General features: G+C 36.0%; 1 pseudogene; it reads left to right on the forward strand.

Annotated features, from left to right (window-relative positions):
* The first annotated feature begins 3,686 nt into the window (after positions 1–3,686).
* Positions 3,687–17,873, forward strand: part of LOC109059574 — a 27,840-nt pseudogene continuing 13,653 nt past the window's right edge.

Consider the following 17,873-nt stretch of genomic DNA (forward strand, 5'->3'; position numbering starts at 1 on the left):
CTCTGTAGAGATTATATGATTAGGATCTATAGGAGCCCTAGAACTTTCCTTCAGTGTTTACTTCAGTAAGGAAGATCATGTTATAAATGCTTGTAAAATTAAGAGACCCCAAACCCTTTTTTGGGGTCAATATATTTTTTTGTTTAATCATTGGTTTTTAAGGCAACTTCATTGACACGCAATCAGAGTAAAAGTTTTACTTAAATTTGATCAGAAATTATCATCTGATGCAACCGTTATGAAGAGAAAATAATTGCAGTGTATGTATGTTTTTCTGATGGCTTAGAAAGCAGTTACATTAAAGCTCAATCTCCAGGTGGACACTCCTGGAGCTTCAGCACGATTCACAGGAGATGACAGTTTGAAAGGTGTACTTAAATTATGGTTATGAACAGTACAAACAGTGTTTAGTTTGTGAGCAGTTGAAATATTTTTACCAGAAAACAACAAAAGGTGTTTCTTTGATAATCAACTTTTTACTTTACTTTGTTTCATAGAAATCTTAATTAAGATTTTGTGAAAATTTGCATTCCAATTACATTTTGAAATGACTTTGAGTACCATATAATACTGTAAGTGTCTCAACTTGCTGCAGCAAACAAGGGAAACCATTAACGAATGACACTCTGTCTCTGTTTTCCTCAGGTGTGCACACATTCCAGAAAATGCACGGCCTTTTATCTTGAATTTCCACACAGAGGTACAGAATAATGTAGGGAGGATGTTTTCTTTGGTCTTTGATATACCACTATCCATTGTTTAATTGGAAAAACATTCATCATTTCTATCTAGCCAAGTTTGAAAATACTTGGTCGTGGTTTGGCGCAGATTAAACAGCATAATCTTTTGAACCGCTAAGAATATACATTAAAACCACTAAAATAACTCCAACACACGTGTTTTAGTCTTTCTAGTACTGGGGTCTCCAATGCTGGTCCTGCAGAGCTACTGTCCTGCAGATTTCAGCTCCCAACCCCAATTAATTCAATTCAATTTTATTTGTATAGCACTTTTTACGATACAAAATCATTGCAAAGCAACTTTACAGAAAATTAAGTTTCTACAATATTTAACTAGTAGCTTATCAGTGATGACTGTCAGTTTCTGTTTCATACGGCAGAAATGTTCAGAAAAATCAATAAAAGACATAAACAAACAGACGATTAACACTATTAACAGCAATTATGCAATCAAACTTATAGCAAAATGTGGTAGTTCTGTGTGTTGTTTCAGGGCTAGCATCATCTGAGGTCCTCTGAGGGGTTGGCATCATTTCTTCTCAGGTGTTCTGGATCCAGACTGGAGCTTGTGCAAAACAGAGAAACAAATAGAGACATAATTAGCGTAGCTGCTGTTCCAGCCAAGTAAAATTAATTAGTTTAACCCAAGCTAAAGAATAATAATGCACAATTGATCAGATATAACTGTGCAGTCCTCAAAATTATGAGATGCATTATTTGAATGCTTGGCCAAAGAGGTGTGTTTTAATCTAGATTAAAACAGAGGAGTGTATCTGAACCCCGAACATTCTCAGGAAGGCTATTCCAGAGTTTGGGAACCAAATGTGAAAAAGCTCTACCTCCTTTAGTGGACTTTGCTATCCTAGGTACTATCAAAAGTCCAGCGTTTTTTGACCTTAGGGAGCGTGATGGATTGTAGCGTGGTAGAAGACTAGTTAGGTATGCAGGAGCTAAAGGGCCTTAAGTAAGTAATAATATTTTGTAACTGATACGGAATCAAAGACACCTGAAGCAGCTAATCAAGGTGTTCAGGGCTACTTGATAATTACAGACAGGTGTGTTGCGAGCAGGGTTGGAACTGAATGCAGGATGGTAGCTCTCCAGGAGCAGGGTTGGAGATCCCTGTTCTAGTAGATCGATTGATGTCCACTAGGTGGCGCTCCGAGCAAACATTAGTATTCGAAACCCTTCATGTTGAGGATTTCATCATGATGTCACGTGCTTTCTCGGAACAGAGTGCATTTAAGGACACGGGGAAACACCATCTCTTATGTCTCTTGTAGCGTGGTAACAACAGATAACCAACCCTGTATAGCCTGAGTTGTGCATGTCTTTATTCATTTTTTTTTAAAAGTGTGAAAAATGTATACCTAAACTTGCTCTTTGAAGGATGAAGGATTTGTCAAAAAATATTCAAATCACATGAAGAATGTTTCCTTGATTTCTCTCTTAGCAAAACGTACAGTTAGCAGAGAACAACAATTCTTTTAAATTGGACGTTTTTGTGATCTAAATATAAACATTACTCTATCCAATCTATTTTCATATTCACATCTAAACCTAATCCATAGCTATCATATCGTCATCAGTTCTTAATTAACCTAATTAATTTGTAAATAAAGAACATTTTATCTTTCAAGAGGAGGGAAGAATACATGTTAGTTAGCCTTGCATTTGGACATGAGGCAGCAGTAAGAGTTTTAGTTTTAGTGTGCATTAATTCCACTCCTCTAACATAGTCTTATTTTATTAGTTAATATGTAATGGCACATGTAATAATGTGATTGTAATTTATTAAATGATTAAAAAATAGCTTAAGAATTAAATAAAGTGAGCATAAAAAGTAAAAAATTCATCCACAACATGCATTTTTCAGGTTAATGCAAAGATCTGCTATGGCCTGTTTCTCAAGAAATATATATAAGTTAGTAAAAAGTCTGTGTGTATAATTTAACAACAACAACAACAACAATATCATATTGGACAGTGAACATTATATCATAATGTAATGAAAAATAGTAATACTTGGTTTTGTTATATTGTTATTAAATATGGACATCAGTTTAAAATGTACATGAAGAAAAAAGAAAGAAACTTTATTCTAAATGGGAAGAATGTCATTCTAAACCAGCAAAACAGTTGGGAAAATGATTTAACAAATAAATAAAACATGGGATAAGAGTTTGTTAAACAAACAAACAAACAAACAAAAACATAACACAGTATGTGCATGTTAGTCATTTTACACCATCTCAGTTTGTTCAGACTTTGTGTGTCAAGAAAGGTCATGTCACAACCTCCTCATTCTGATCAGCCTTAAGGTTTGGTTCAAGATTTTGAGTACAATATAATATTATATATATATATATATTATAATATATATATATATATATATATATATATATTATATAAGTTAAGCATGAGAATCTTCTAATTTATATTACACCAGTCTTGTCATTTATTGCAAATGAAATTATAATCCAGAAATGAAATGTTAACTTTTATAACACAAATGAATTTTTTGTCCTATAAATCCATTATGTTTCTGTAAAGAGACTTCCAGCTTTTGTTGTCATGTCAAGAGGATGGTGATCATGTATGATAGTGATTTCATCCCTGTACTTAATCTCTTAGGGGTTAAACTGATGGTACACTCCGATGGTTACAACTCGACTGCGTCCCGTATTACAACCCTTTTCGCCGCGCGCCCTAAAGCAAGATTATTCATATTCTTTATTTTACAGTAAACTTCGCTCAGTGGCACCTCGAGAAATTAGAAGTGTAAGAATTATATTATTAATATAACCATACAGTAAATCGGAAATATCTCAAAAGCAAAAAATCGTAAATATGCCAAAATTAACAAGAGAAACCTCAGACTTGTCAAGAAAATCTATTGGCTAGAATTTCAGCGCCTATTTATTAGGCGTTTGTGCAGAAACATTTCACATAACATTACCAGCTCACAGGCGACAAGCGCGGAGTCTCGTACCCTTAGTTTAATTAAATCCTCTATAACGTTTTTCTGAAAGGAATTATTTCTCAGTCAAAAGAAATAATGCGGCATGTACTGCTTTTGCTCCTTGGAGCTCATCTTGCCTATGCTGGTGAGTAGATTAGTTCATTTACGCAGCTATAATTTAACATGAAACATACAGGTACATGAACAGCCCAATAAATACAAATAAACATACAAGCAAACAAACATCCAAATAAAATCAAATAATAACCTAACTAACACTTTTTCATAGACAATGTTTTAATATCCTAAAGATCATACTTAGCCTAAACGTATCCAATTCATGTTATATTTTGATTAAATAATTCTTTGCTCACAAAACTAACTTACCTATACTAATACTCATAATAATAACAACAATAATAATATCTTAATAATAAACAATATTCAATAATAATAGCTTGTGCAGAACGGGGAGAGAATAAGGACCTGCTGTGTATTCCAAAAAATGTGCGCGTAATAATATTAAATAAAATACATAAATAGCCTATTGTAGCGTAACAAAATGTATGTATTGGTTTGATTTTGAAATGTTAAAAACAATTCTAGAGGCATTGCTAGTTTTCTGTTAAAAGATCCGTTTTTATTTCTGACCTGAGAAGCGTACCTCATAACAAGACAACTATTAAAAAACAATAAACAATAAAGAATAAAGATTGTCATATTATGTGTTTGGAAAAAGGCCCATTACAGCAGAATAAAAATCTAGAAAGATCAACTGGGAAAAAAAAACTGTTTAGTGTAGGTGTTAGTGTAGTAAGGGTGTAGGCAATTTGAACTGCATTGTTTTGGCCAACTAGAGACAAATACAATGCCACGGAATTGACATTTATCATTGATCGTTTGTTTACTCGAAGCTGTTTTGTAAATAATTTAGATCAAAAAGATCAGTTTTAATTCTTTGAACGGCTGAGAAGCGTTTTCTAGCCAGTAGACCGATGCAAGACTATTAAATTAGAATAAACCTATAGGTGCTTCTGATTTGTCATAGCATAAGAGGCCACACAATAAAAATCTAAAGATGGCGAATGCAGACGTACTTCGAGATCAGGCAATTCTAGAGCACATGCTAGGTTAAATACAGATTTACAAATTTTCCTAGCGAAGCATACCGATGAAATAGTTTTAGGGCAAACCTTATAGCTTACTGTTTTTGAAAAAGGCCCATTACAATAATCTTTACATCAAAAAAAAAAATACTGATTGAGGGTGGTAAATTTAACTGCAGCTTTTGGCAGATGACAGTCAATGCACGAAACCTTGGACTGCGACGTTCCAATGCTCCAAGGGAAATAAAACTGTAAATCTTAAAAAAATTTAAAGCAAGATGCCGAGAATGCAATTTATACAGAAAATAGTGATAGCTATGATATGTTTTTGAAATCAACATCTTTACCTAGTTAATGAGAGGTAAAAAAAAAACTGGCATCTCCACCAAATAAATTAAAATGCAACCCAACATTTAAATAATAAAATTTAAATAAATAACAGAAATTTAAATACATAAATATTAAATAAATTAAAATGCAACCCCCTTTTTAATTGTTAACATTTTCATAAGTAACTGTAATTTAAGTATAGATGTTTGAAGACATAAATAGATGAATCAAATGTTAAATAGATGAATCAAATACAAATCATTATTGTATCATTTTACTTACTTTGTTTAATTGTTGGACAGATTTTAAGTAATATATTCAATTATAGATTTGTTCTTTTTACATTTGTCTTTGCCTGAAGTGAGATCTTGAAATCTCATATCTGTAAATAACCCATATCCAGAGTTTACTGTGTCTAGATACAAGTCTTTTTATCTGTCTTCTTGTGTTATATTTTTGAAGTAACCAGAATCAAAATCAGTTCTTTGGTTTAGCACACTTGACCAATAAGAGTAAATATTGTTTTAATAAAAAATACAGCACATCTTGCTATATATTTTTAGTACAATAACTGACAAATGTAAATTTAGGGAACTTAGGAAGATCTGGAATGTAATGATATTTACACGGACAATAAACAACTAAAGCCACAGTCATTTTGTAGGCTTTATCAGAGTGTCAGTTTTCTTTTTTTCAAATTATTTTAATATAGCCTAATTGTGAATTTCAGTGTTGATGTGACTCTTAAAATGTGAATTTAGGTTTTACGTGGAGATGTCTATTTGAAATGATGATTTAAATTCTCTCTGTTTGTGTCTCTGTCCACAGGAACGCACTCTCTGAGATACTTCTACACTGGTGTGTCTGGAATTAATGACTGCCCAGAGTTCACTATTGTTGGTCTGGTCGATGAAGGGCAGTTTATGTACTTTGACAGCAACACAAAGAAAGCTGTGCCAAAGACAGAGTGGATCAGACAGAATGAGGGAGAAGATTACTGGAACAGAGTGACTCAGACTTTCACTGGCACACATCCAGCCTTCAAAGACGGCGTCCAGATCCTAAAGGAACGGTTTAACCAGTCAGCAGGTAAGTTAGTAACAAACCCACCTACACACAGCAAAAGCCATTAGTTTTACTTGCTAGTGAAATATCACTTCCCACAGTGGCATGAACCTCTGGAGGGAAAACATACCATTTACAATATATTTTATTTTTATTTTATTTTATCAGTATTAAAGAGGTGTTTGCTAAATAAACACTAATATCCACTAAGGACAGAAATGTTCACTTTTGTCTTTTTCATTGTATAGGGATATTTGTAATATTTCACATTGGGACACTTTTATAATTTAGTCATATTTATGACTCGAACATTGTATGTTTCAGTTTTGGCAAAAAGGCGGTAAAACAGCAGACCACACACACAGATACCCAAACACACGTATTGTCACACACATCCTAGACATGCTACTGTACGCAACACACTATTTCAGCGCAGTTTCTACCGAGAGGGACGTTCTTCCTAATGTGTGTCTTTTACAGACAGTCAGAAACTTCACTGATTTGAGTCACACAAACCTGAAATACACAGAAACAGCTCATGCTTCAGTTTAATTGCATGAGATGAAAATCACATGACATCCGCTGCAGTCGACAGATTCATTCAGTGAGTGATTCAGTCAAATTGATTTGTGAGTCAGTTCACACTGATTACACTATGTTTGTTGTCGTGTTCATCCAGCGAGGACATCGCAATAGAAATCATGTCTGTTTATTGTTTCTGTATTATTTCACAGGAAACAGTCTTTCTCTCTCATCATAATAAATTCAGATGATAAACTCACATCTCAGTTCAATAATCATTCTGTTGCTGTGTTGCTGTAGATTCACCGGTTAGGAAACACTGTCAATATTTCAGTTCAGTGTCTGTCAGCATCAGTGTAAGACAAACCGACTAAAACAAAAGTCATCAATCATTTGATTAATATGTCTTTCTTTGTAAGAAATGAACTGGTTCTGCTTTAGAAACAGAGAAACAGTTCAATGTGCGAGCAGAGCTGGTTTAGATGAAATGAAAATATTAGAAAAAAAAGTATTATTTTCGATGGGAAAAAATGTATCATAATTATTGAATAAAAATTCATTAGGTCCATGTAATTCTTTCAAAATATAAAATGAAAAAGACAAAATATTTTTAAACAAAAATATATTACGTTGATTTTACTGAAAGAAAAAAAAGTTACATTTCAGGTGTTCAAACTTCAAGCTTTTAAAAGCAATTCAAATTTAAATCTGCTTCAAACTTCACGCTTTTTAAACTGCTTTCTCAAGCAACATAAAGATTGTCTTTTAATATATTTTTAATCTTTTGTAAGAAATTAACTGGTTCTGCTTTAGAAACTGAGGAGAAAAAGTGAAATGTGTGAACAGAGATGCTTTAGATGTGATAAAAATATTAGAATTTTTGCAAATTATTATTTTCAATTAAAAAATGTATTATAAATATTCACTAGTACCATGAAATTCTCTCAAAATCAAAAAGAAAAAATATTGTCAAACAAAAATATATTACATTGATTTTAGTGAAAATAAAAAAAGTTACATTTCAGATGTTCGGTCACTTTTGACTGCAAACAACACAAATGAACACTAGAGGGCTAGGACATTTTAGCAATCTGCTAAAAGATGCTAACAGTGTGCTAAATCTTGCTAAAACATGTTAGTAATGTGTTGACTCATGCTAGCAACATGCTAAAACTGCAATAAACGTGAATAAAGGGCTGAAACATGCTAGAAACAAGCTAGCAAACATGTTTGTGTAATAGAAACAAGCCAGTCGCATACACAACACATAAATTCATCCACTTCTCCCTGAAGACAAGAAAGTGAGAGCCGGTCGACTGGGATAAGAATCCAGTAAACTTTATAATGACCTACACACTGAATGACTGACGAGAATAAAACACGTCATCAAATTATGATCATTTTCACTGAATGTAAACGAAAGTCTCATTTTGTGACTTTCCCTCACTGTTGTGAAAGAAAGATTAGTAAACTCCACATTAGTCTCTTATGAGTCTCCATTTCAATTAGGACACTCCCTTAGAAGACAGCTCTCTATGTAGACAGCGAGGCGGCTCACTAGATCAGAGTGCAGTGAATAGCAGCGCTGGAAACTTCATATTAACTACCTTCAGCAGCAGATCCAGCAGCTAAACCAGCACCAGACCAGCACTAGACCACATAAACACACATGAGCTGCAGGTAAATAACTAAAGATCTAAGCTGGACTTCATTGTTTATCATGAATAATGAACTGTAATGAAGCTCAGAGACACAGTGAAGAGAGACAGATCGATTCAAATAACACTGAATTTAAAATAAAATAAATTTTTAATAATAAATTAATTCATCAAGAAGCCATTACTGTTATTTTCCTGACTTAAGCTGATTAATTTTCTATTATTATATCTTTTCTAACCGATCAGACATTTTTCTCACAGCAGATGATCAAAACTCACAGAAATCCAGACTTACGGAATCTTCAGACAGCAGAATCTGTTCAAACTCCAACTGACAAAACATTCAAATGTAAACACACACTCACACACTCACTCACACACTCACTCACACACACAAACACACACACACACACACACACACACACACACACACACACACACACACACACACACACAAACAAACACACACACACGTTGTATGTGGTTTATGGGGACTCTCCACAGGCGTAATGGTACAAACTGTATTTTCTATCACCCTACACCAAAACCTACCCCTCAAAGAAAACTTTCTGTATTCTTAGAATTTCAAAAAACACCATTTAGTATGTTTTTAAGTCTTTTGAATTACAGGGACACAGGAAGTGTCCTCATAAACCACCTTCATATTGTTAAACCCATAGATATGTACAGGTAGATGCTCCATTCAACTGTGCCAAGCACGTAGACGCGTCCGCCATCTTTAACAGTCAACTTGATGTCATTCACCATAATAATCAACGAATATCTGAAGATGCCACAATCCTGCACAGCCAATGGTTGTAAAAACCACCAGGATTTAAATTCCCTGAAGAAACAGGATAAGTTTTCACAGATGAGAATGTGTTGGTTTGTGTTTTTAAATGTATTAACTCAAAATGACAAGTTTTGAAACATTGGTAACTTGTTACTGTTATGGTGAAAGACGTCAAGATAACCTTTTGAATATGGATCATATAGTGGCCCATAGAAACAGTCATTAATGAGGCATCTACGAATAAATATCTATGGTTATACGTATGTCATACCCATGTCATTATACAAATTTGTGTCCTCATAAACCACACACACACACACACACACACACACACACACACACACACACACACACACATCAGTCTCTCGCTGCAGCTGCTCCAGATCTATCAACTATTAAAACTAGGCCTATATTAAATGTTCAGACGAGGTTTTGTAAAAGCAGCATCAGAGCTGATCTTGATGAACTTTATCTAGGTTTGCTCTGAGATCAATCAGATGTAGTTTATGCTTTTAATGTAACCACAATCCAGTTTAGCTTTGATTTTAATATCATGTAACCAGAGTCGCTCACTTTAGAGATTCTGCTCTCTGCTGTCGAGAAAACTGTCCTTTATATCGTCTCGGTCAGTTTAGACAGTAAAGTAATAGATGAGCAGTGACAGCAATCATGAGGAATTTAATCTTCCAGCTCATTAACTGATTCCATTAACGATTCTTTAAGTGCTTGAAGAATAATTGATCCTAATACTTAACAGAAATATTACGCATAATCAGTACTACTTTTGGCAACATTTCTTTTTAAATGAAAGTATAATTTATTATGACAGAATGTGTCTTTTACAGACAGTCAGAAACTTCACTGATTCGAGTCGCACAAACCTGAAATACAAAGAAACACAGAAACAGCTCATGCTTCAGTTTGATCGGACGAGATGAAAATTACATGACATCCACTGCAGTGAATCAGTCGACCGATTCATTCAGTGAAGGATTCAGTCAAACTAATGATTCAGAGAATCATTGATTCGTGAGTCAGATCACACTGATTACAGTGTGTTTGCTGTCGTGTTCATCCAGTGAGGACATCGCAATAGAAATCATATTATCTGTTTATTATCTTTGTATTATTTCACAGCAAATGGTCTTTCTCTTAATAAATTCACACTATAAACATACACCCCAACATAAATCACAACTCTAACTAAGACTCGACCTGAAATGACTTCAGACTTGACTCGACTCGAGGAAAAGGACTTGTTAATATTTTAAAACACTAACGCGAGCCGTAACAGCAGCACCATTTTAAGTGAGCGCAAATACTTATATAACTGATATTCAAAAGGCGGAATGCATCCGCACCCAAGCATCCATCCGGACCGCGAGCCATAACAGCAGCACCATTTTAAGTGAGCGCAGTGGATCACATAACAAGCGCTCAGGGTCATTTATGTTAAATATCTTTCAGCGCTATATCCTCTAGTATTTTTATCAAAAGCCAAACACACTTTATTCGAGCCCTTTCAGCTCCATGCGCTTTTTCTCTCTCCGGATGCGCGCCGGCGCCAAGTTTAGAGTTGCTGATGACGCAGTTATTTTAAAGGGGTCATATGATGCAATTTAAATTTTTCCTATCTCTTTGGAGTATAACAAGCTCTCAGTGCATAAAGAAGATCTGTGAAGTTGCAAAGACTAAAGTCTTAAATCCAAAGAGATATTCTTTTTAAAATTAACAATCAACCACTCCCTCCTAAAACAGCTCGTTCTATGACGCCCCCACATCTCTACGTCAGTATGTGCGAAGATCTGCATAACGGCGCCCAGATGTTCACGCAAAGAAAGAAGGCGTACCATTTATATTGTTGTTGCTGCCACCGTCATGTCGTATAGATGCTGTGTGTTTCACTGTGAAAGCAAAACTACTTTGTTTGGCCTTCCAAAAGAGGACGATATCCGCTTGGTCATGCCTGGAGCTGATCCGTACTGATTGCTGAGGAAATACATCAACTTTGCAATGTGGATCGCTGAATGGGCTTTCACCGTGGACGAAACTGGGTCCAGCCCGGGTCGTCACATGTGGTTGCTGCAAGCTACTTTGTCGAATCTGCCGGCAGTGCCGCTCTCAAGCCCGGCCGCCCGCCTCTGCTCACTCAAGGCCGCGGTGTGTGACGCTGTTTCACTGAGAAGGCGAAACTACCTTGTTTGGCCTTTCAAAAGAAGACACGACTAGAAATCATGTTAATATCACGTTTATAATGGGTTTTATGTTTATTATTCATCACCCCACCCGCACAAGGAAAAACAATAACAAAATGTTAATCGGCAAACAACACGCTTGAGGCATTCGGCCAATCACAACACGCTGGATAGCTGGCCAATCACAGCACACCTCGCTTTTCAGACCAATGAGCTTTATAAAAATCAACGCGTTTCAGAAGGCAGAGCATAGAGGAGAAACAACAGTATGTGGAAAATAATGTTTTTAACCTTAAAGTGGAAGTGAAGCAGTCAGTTAAGTTAACATTATTTAGTAAAGTGATTTACACTTTGATTAAAAAATATATAACAAATGTGATTAATGTTAGAATTTTAAAGAAAAAAGGTTGTTTTGTTATAGCTTTTGGAGCAAGGGTGCCGCCATCTTGCAGTACCACCGCGTGTGACGTCACAGGGTTGGTTCCCTCCGATGGCCAGTGCAGTAATATATGCATTTCTTTACATTTTGAAATCACAGATGTTATTTTAACACATAAACCATTTGGTTTTCACTATAATTTGGATGAATATTCAACATCAACTGTCTAAATGCTAAGTTTTGATAATGGTATCCCAAACATTGTTTTCATAATGCCAGGCACAATGTGATGTAAACAAACAACGCTTCATATCATTCATGTCGCATTTTATTGTTATGTCAGACCATTAAGACATGCATTACATTGATTGGTTCACCAGTTGTACGTATCATATTTTATGTTCACCTGCAAATACAATTAGCTTTCCTGCTGTTAACAGGATGTAACTAATCACCTATCTGAACAATCGGACCAGTGCTTCTTCCTCAATAAAGTTTATCATTCTCACGTGTTTTAAGTCTTGTCAGTTTAAATATTGAAGTGTTTTAAGCCATTCAAGCGTAAGACAGCACAGAATATATTTCAGTGCGGTACTTACACGCTGTGATAGACCTTTTCTGAAAGAGATTTAAATGTGTTACTCACGCATTTCTGTTCACGCCGCCGCACACACACACACACACACACACACACACACACACACACACACACACACACACAACACACACACACCACACACAAAAAAAGCCACACACACACACACACACAAAGCCACAGCTCGGGGCTCGGACAGCACGTGAGTAAGGGCTACCAAAAAAAGCTTTCTTTCGTCCCTTCATCAGCAAATGCACACAAAGCACGTCGGAATGCCAGTCTTGAGGAGTATCCACGTAAACGAGTATTGTTTCTGATCCACACTTTACCCCAAACCAGCAGGTTCACGACTTCTTCAACCCCTAATAGGTCCTACTCCTGACCCCATCGCCGTATATGCTCTAATGCATAGGCAGTTGCACTTATTATGGACCTAACAGTGCTTTCAAGGTCATCTTCCTCCATTTCAAAACAAGCGTGTGTTCAAAATGTAAAGAAATGCTTATATTACTTCACTGGCCATTGGAGCGAACCAACCCCGTGAGGTCACACGTGGTGGTATTGCAAGATGGCAGCACCCCTGCTCCAAAAGCTATAACAAAACATCCCTTTTCTTTAAAATGGTTACATTAATCATGTTTGTTATATAGTTTTTTATTAAAATGGAAGTTGTTTTCTTAAATAATGCAAACTTGACTGACTGCTTCATTTCCACTTTAAACCACATAAACACATTGCATTACACCAAATACACAAAATAATGTCCTTTTAACAGCATCATATGACCCCTTTAACAAAAACAGAAACAACAAAACACAGCAGAAAACAACAAAGCTGCAAATATAGTTAATTTTCATACTATCTATTTATCTATCTAATATCTATGACTCTGACTGTTCAAACCAGATGTGACAAGACGTTTCTGATCTACATTTAGTAAGGAATAATTGACGACTGGCCGTTGAATTATTCGAAAAATAATGTGCATTATCTAATAATTCAACGGCCCATCGTCAATTATTCCGCTTATACTATGGTTACTACACCTCAAGACATCGATCAGATGATATATAAAAGGAATCGTCTGGTTTTTGTACTTAAAACGCTATTGTGAGTAGGATTATTTCTTCCGCATCTCATCCATCACCTTTTTGGCTTGTTCCAAAACGTAATTTTAAAGCTGGTAATGTAGGCTTGAGCCATTGATAGCATTCTAATGCAGTTATTAAGTTACTAGAAAGAGAGCGAGTGAGACAGAGACACACAGAGAGAGAGAGAGAGAGCTGTGTGTAAATTAGGTTACCTCTGTGCATCCCACAACAGTGTTCTGCCAGCAGCAGCGTCTCTAAACAGCGCTGTTATTACCTCGCTAGTGAGAAATGCCATGTGTATTTACTTTCAGAAAAAATCTTCTGTCATGTTATTTTTGTTAGTCCTGTAATTTCCGTTATTACAGTTTTACTATGCAAAGTTATATGGAACTGTAATGCGGTCAAGAGAGTTTGCCTGGAACTACGTTCGCCATGCGTTTCCCAGAAAATAATTGCACAAGCATTCAACACCCCGTAGTATAAAGATAAATAATGAACACATGTCAAAACGAAACCACAGATTCTTACAAGACCAAGAAAGAATGTCCTTTATCGTTTGTTGTTTGCCCGCTGCTCTCCAACAGGTAAACTCAGTGCTCTCTCGTGTAAAAACAAAAATCAAAACACAACACTGATCTCTCTAACTACTAACTCTCATGTCTCGCATTGCCAGTAGTCATGTCTCAGTAGGGCTAAAATTGCCATCTAGCGGTTGGGAATTGTAATTGCATTTTTATTTATAATAATTTCAATAATATCATACAATAAGTATGAATGCAGCATTTAACAGCTTGTGGAATGCATGACATATTATCAAATGCAAGTAAACTTTTGAAACATTTATATTAGCATTTATTTTTGGCATAATAAATAATAAGCTATATTTAATAATGCTGTGTAAATAATTAAATAAAATATAAAATAATGCTAATTTTAAATGTTTCCAAAGTTTACTTGCATTTGATAAGAAGCTGCTAGGGCGAAAATGACATGTAAAAAAATTTTAAGGCTATTTTGGCCATGCTCATCGCTGGTCTTATATAGGGCTATAGCCAAGCCATTTAAAATTAGGGTGGGCTAAAAGCAGACTAAAAAAGCAGACTACACGTAGCCCGTCCAATTTAGAGCTAAATAGTGGCTACATATAGACCATGTCATGAAATTACAATTATATTTTTGTAGATATTATTGACACTGCAAACATGATGGGATATCAACCATCTCATGCGCTTTCTGGCCAGAAACAACAGTGAATCAGGTTTGACTATAAGTGGGCTACAGATAGCCGCTCTGAGATAAATCGTGGTTATGCTCAGGCTACGCACTGAAACCAAACACCTTGTAAACACTGTTGACTTTTCCAAAAAAAAAACAAATCCCAGACATGAAACCAAAATCAACACACAGTTGGTGTTTCCTTACTAAAAAAAAAAAAAAAAAAAAACGACATGAAACCAAATTCAAGGTTATTTGGGCTAGAAGTGGGTTATACATAGCCGGACTATATCGGTATATACCTTAAACCGAGACAGAGTTGGGGGTTCGGAAAGGGCACCTCACTCGGGGTATTGAAGGTGGGAGAGAGCTCTGTACATTCACTCCCCCAACCTACAATCCCTGCGGGTGACTCGAACCCGCAACCTTTCGGTTAGAAGTCCTACTCTCTAACCATTAGACCATGACTTCCCCATTGCTACCTTGACAATGTAGCCTGTTCATTATCATAATAAAATACACATGGGAAAAAACACTATAGTAAAATCTGTGGTTTTAAACATTATCACCGTACCGCCATGATGTTATGCAAAACATTTTGTTTTACATGGATAGTGAAGTAGGCTACATTATAAATAGTATTTTGGGATTCAAATATATTGCAAATACAGAAACATTTGATTTTGTGTTGGAGAGACCCAAAGTTGGTTTCAGTTTCGTTTTAGCCTAAATTTATTTGTTTTGGCTTGTCGTTTATATAGCTATAGCTTATTATATTTTTAATTCTTGTTCTTTTCTATATACTGTTAAATTAAAAGGATTTGTTGTGGAGTGAGGGGAACTAAAATAGTGTAAACGTTAAACGTTGTAAACGTTTCGTCTCGGCATTAGGCCTATTTTCTGAATTAAATAAAATGTTTTTTTTCCTCTCTAAAATAAAAAAAAAAACAACTAATTTTAACCATCCAGCAAACCTTTTTTAAATATTTGAACTTTTGGTTTTCACTATAATTTGGTGTATGAAATGACTATTCAACCAGGTCAACTGTCTTAAAGTAAGTTTCTGATAATGGTATCCCAAACATTTTTTCATAATGACCACGGGCGACAATGTTATGAGAAAACATACAACGCCTTCACTCTCATGCGAGGGGGTCGCCACTTGTTATTTGTGTATGTTCAAGACCAAACATACTCTAGATCATCCATTACGATTGATTGGTTCACGCAGTTGTACTGTTATGCTATATTTTATGTTCACCGAAATCTTGGCAAGACGACACATTAGCTTTCCTGCTGATTAAGCAGGACATGTACCTAATCACATATCTGACCAATCGGAACCTAGGGGCTTCTTCCTCAATAACAGTTTATCAAGTGTCTCACGGGTTTTAAGTCGTGTCCATTTTGTAATAATGGAAGTGTGTGGTTGTAACACAGGTCAAGCATAAAGCAGGCACAGGAATTAAAAAAAACATATTTCGTTTCTATACAGTGCGGGTTAATTACCCCCGCTGTGAAGTCTAGAGCCTTTTTCTGAAAGAGATTTCCATGTGTGTGCGCTTGCCGTGCACACACCATCACACTCTTCCTTCACAGGCTACACACAACACCAAGCCACAGCCTCGGGCGCTCGGACAGCACTGAGATTAGAGTGGGTCTATCCCAACTAAATCAGCTCTTCTTTCGTCACTGCATCAGCATTAATGCACCACACAGCAAGTCGGAAAGTGCAAGTCTTGAGGAGACTCCACGTAAACGAGTATTGTTTCTGATCCACACTTTATCCCAAACCAGCAGGGCATGCGAACGATCTTCAATCCCCCTAATAGGTCTACTCTGACTGCCCCATCGCCGCTATAGCTCTCATGCAGAGGCACGTTGCACTAGTATGACTACAGTGCTTTCAAGGGGTTCATCTGTCTCATTTCAAACCGCAAAGCGTGTGTTCAAAATGTAAAGAAAGTCTTCTATACTTCACTTTGGACCTTGGAGTTGTACCCAACCAACCCCGTGAGGTCGCCATCGTCGGTGGTATTGCACAGATGGCAGCACCCCTGGCTCCAAAGCTTGCACACAAACCTCCCTTTCTTTTTTAAATGGTTAAGCATTAATTCATGGTTTGTTATATATTTTTTTTTTTATTAAAATGTAGTTGCTTTCTTTAAGATAACGCAAACTTGGACTGACTGCTTCATTTGCACTTTAAAACCACATAAACACATTGCATTACACCAAATCCACAAAATAATGTTCTTTTTAGCAGCATCATATGACCCCTTTAACAAAAACAGAAACAACAAAACACAGCAGAAAACAACAAAGCTGCAAATATAGTTATTTTTCATACTATCTGATTTATATCTATCTAATATCTAGGACTCCTGACTGTATCAAACCAGATGTGACAAGACGTTTCTGATCTATTATTTAGAAGTGAATAATTGACGACTGGGCCGTTGAATTATTCCGAAAAATAATGTGCATTATTTTTCTAATAATTCAACGGCCCATCGCCAATTATTCCGCTTATACTATGGTTACTACACCCTCAAGACATCGACCAGATGATATAGAAAGGAATCGTCATGGTTTTTTTTGTAATTAAAAAAAACGCTTAGCTTTGAGTAGGATTATTTCGTCCAAGATCTCATCCACTGCCTCTTTTGCTAGTACCAAAAACGTCACTTTTTAAAGCTGTAAATGGAGGCTTGAGCCGTTGATAGCATTCTAATGCGTTATTAATGAAGTTATTAGAAAGAGAGCGAGATGCAGACAGAGACACACAGGAGAGAGAAAGAGAGAGAGAGCAATTGTGTAAATTATACCCTCTGTGCAGCCCCTACAACACTTCCTTCCCTGCGCAGCGTCTCTAAACAGCGCTGCTTATTACAATCGCTAGTGAGAAATGTCATGTGTAGTTTACTTTCGCCATTGAAATCTTCTGTCAGGTTATTTTTGCAAACTGCCCCTGTATTGTCCGTTATGACGTTTTTACTATATGCGAAAGTTTAGGGAACTGTAATGCTGTCAAGAGAGTTGGCCTGGAACTCCTACGTTTCGCCAAGGCTTCTAGAAAATAATTGCACAAGCATTCAACACCCCGTAGTATAAAGATAAATAATGAACACATGTCAAAACGAAACCACAGATTCTTACTGTTAAATAGCACATAATTCTGTCTTTATCTTTTCGATGCCGTCCGACCATTCTCAGTCCTTG

Source organism: Cyprinus carpio, chromosome A19 (assembly GCF_018340385.1).
Source record: "Cyprinus carpio isolate SPL01 chromosome A19, ASM1834038v1, whole genome shotgun sequence".
NCBI classification, from domain to species: Eukaryota; Metazoa; Chordata; class Actinopteri; order Cypriniformes; family Cyprinidae; genus Cyprinus; species Cyprinus carpio.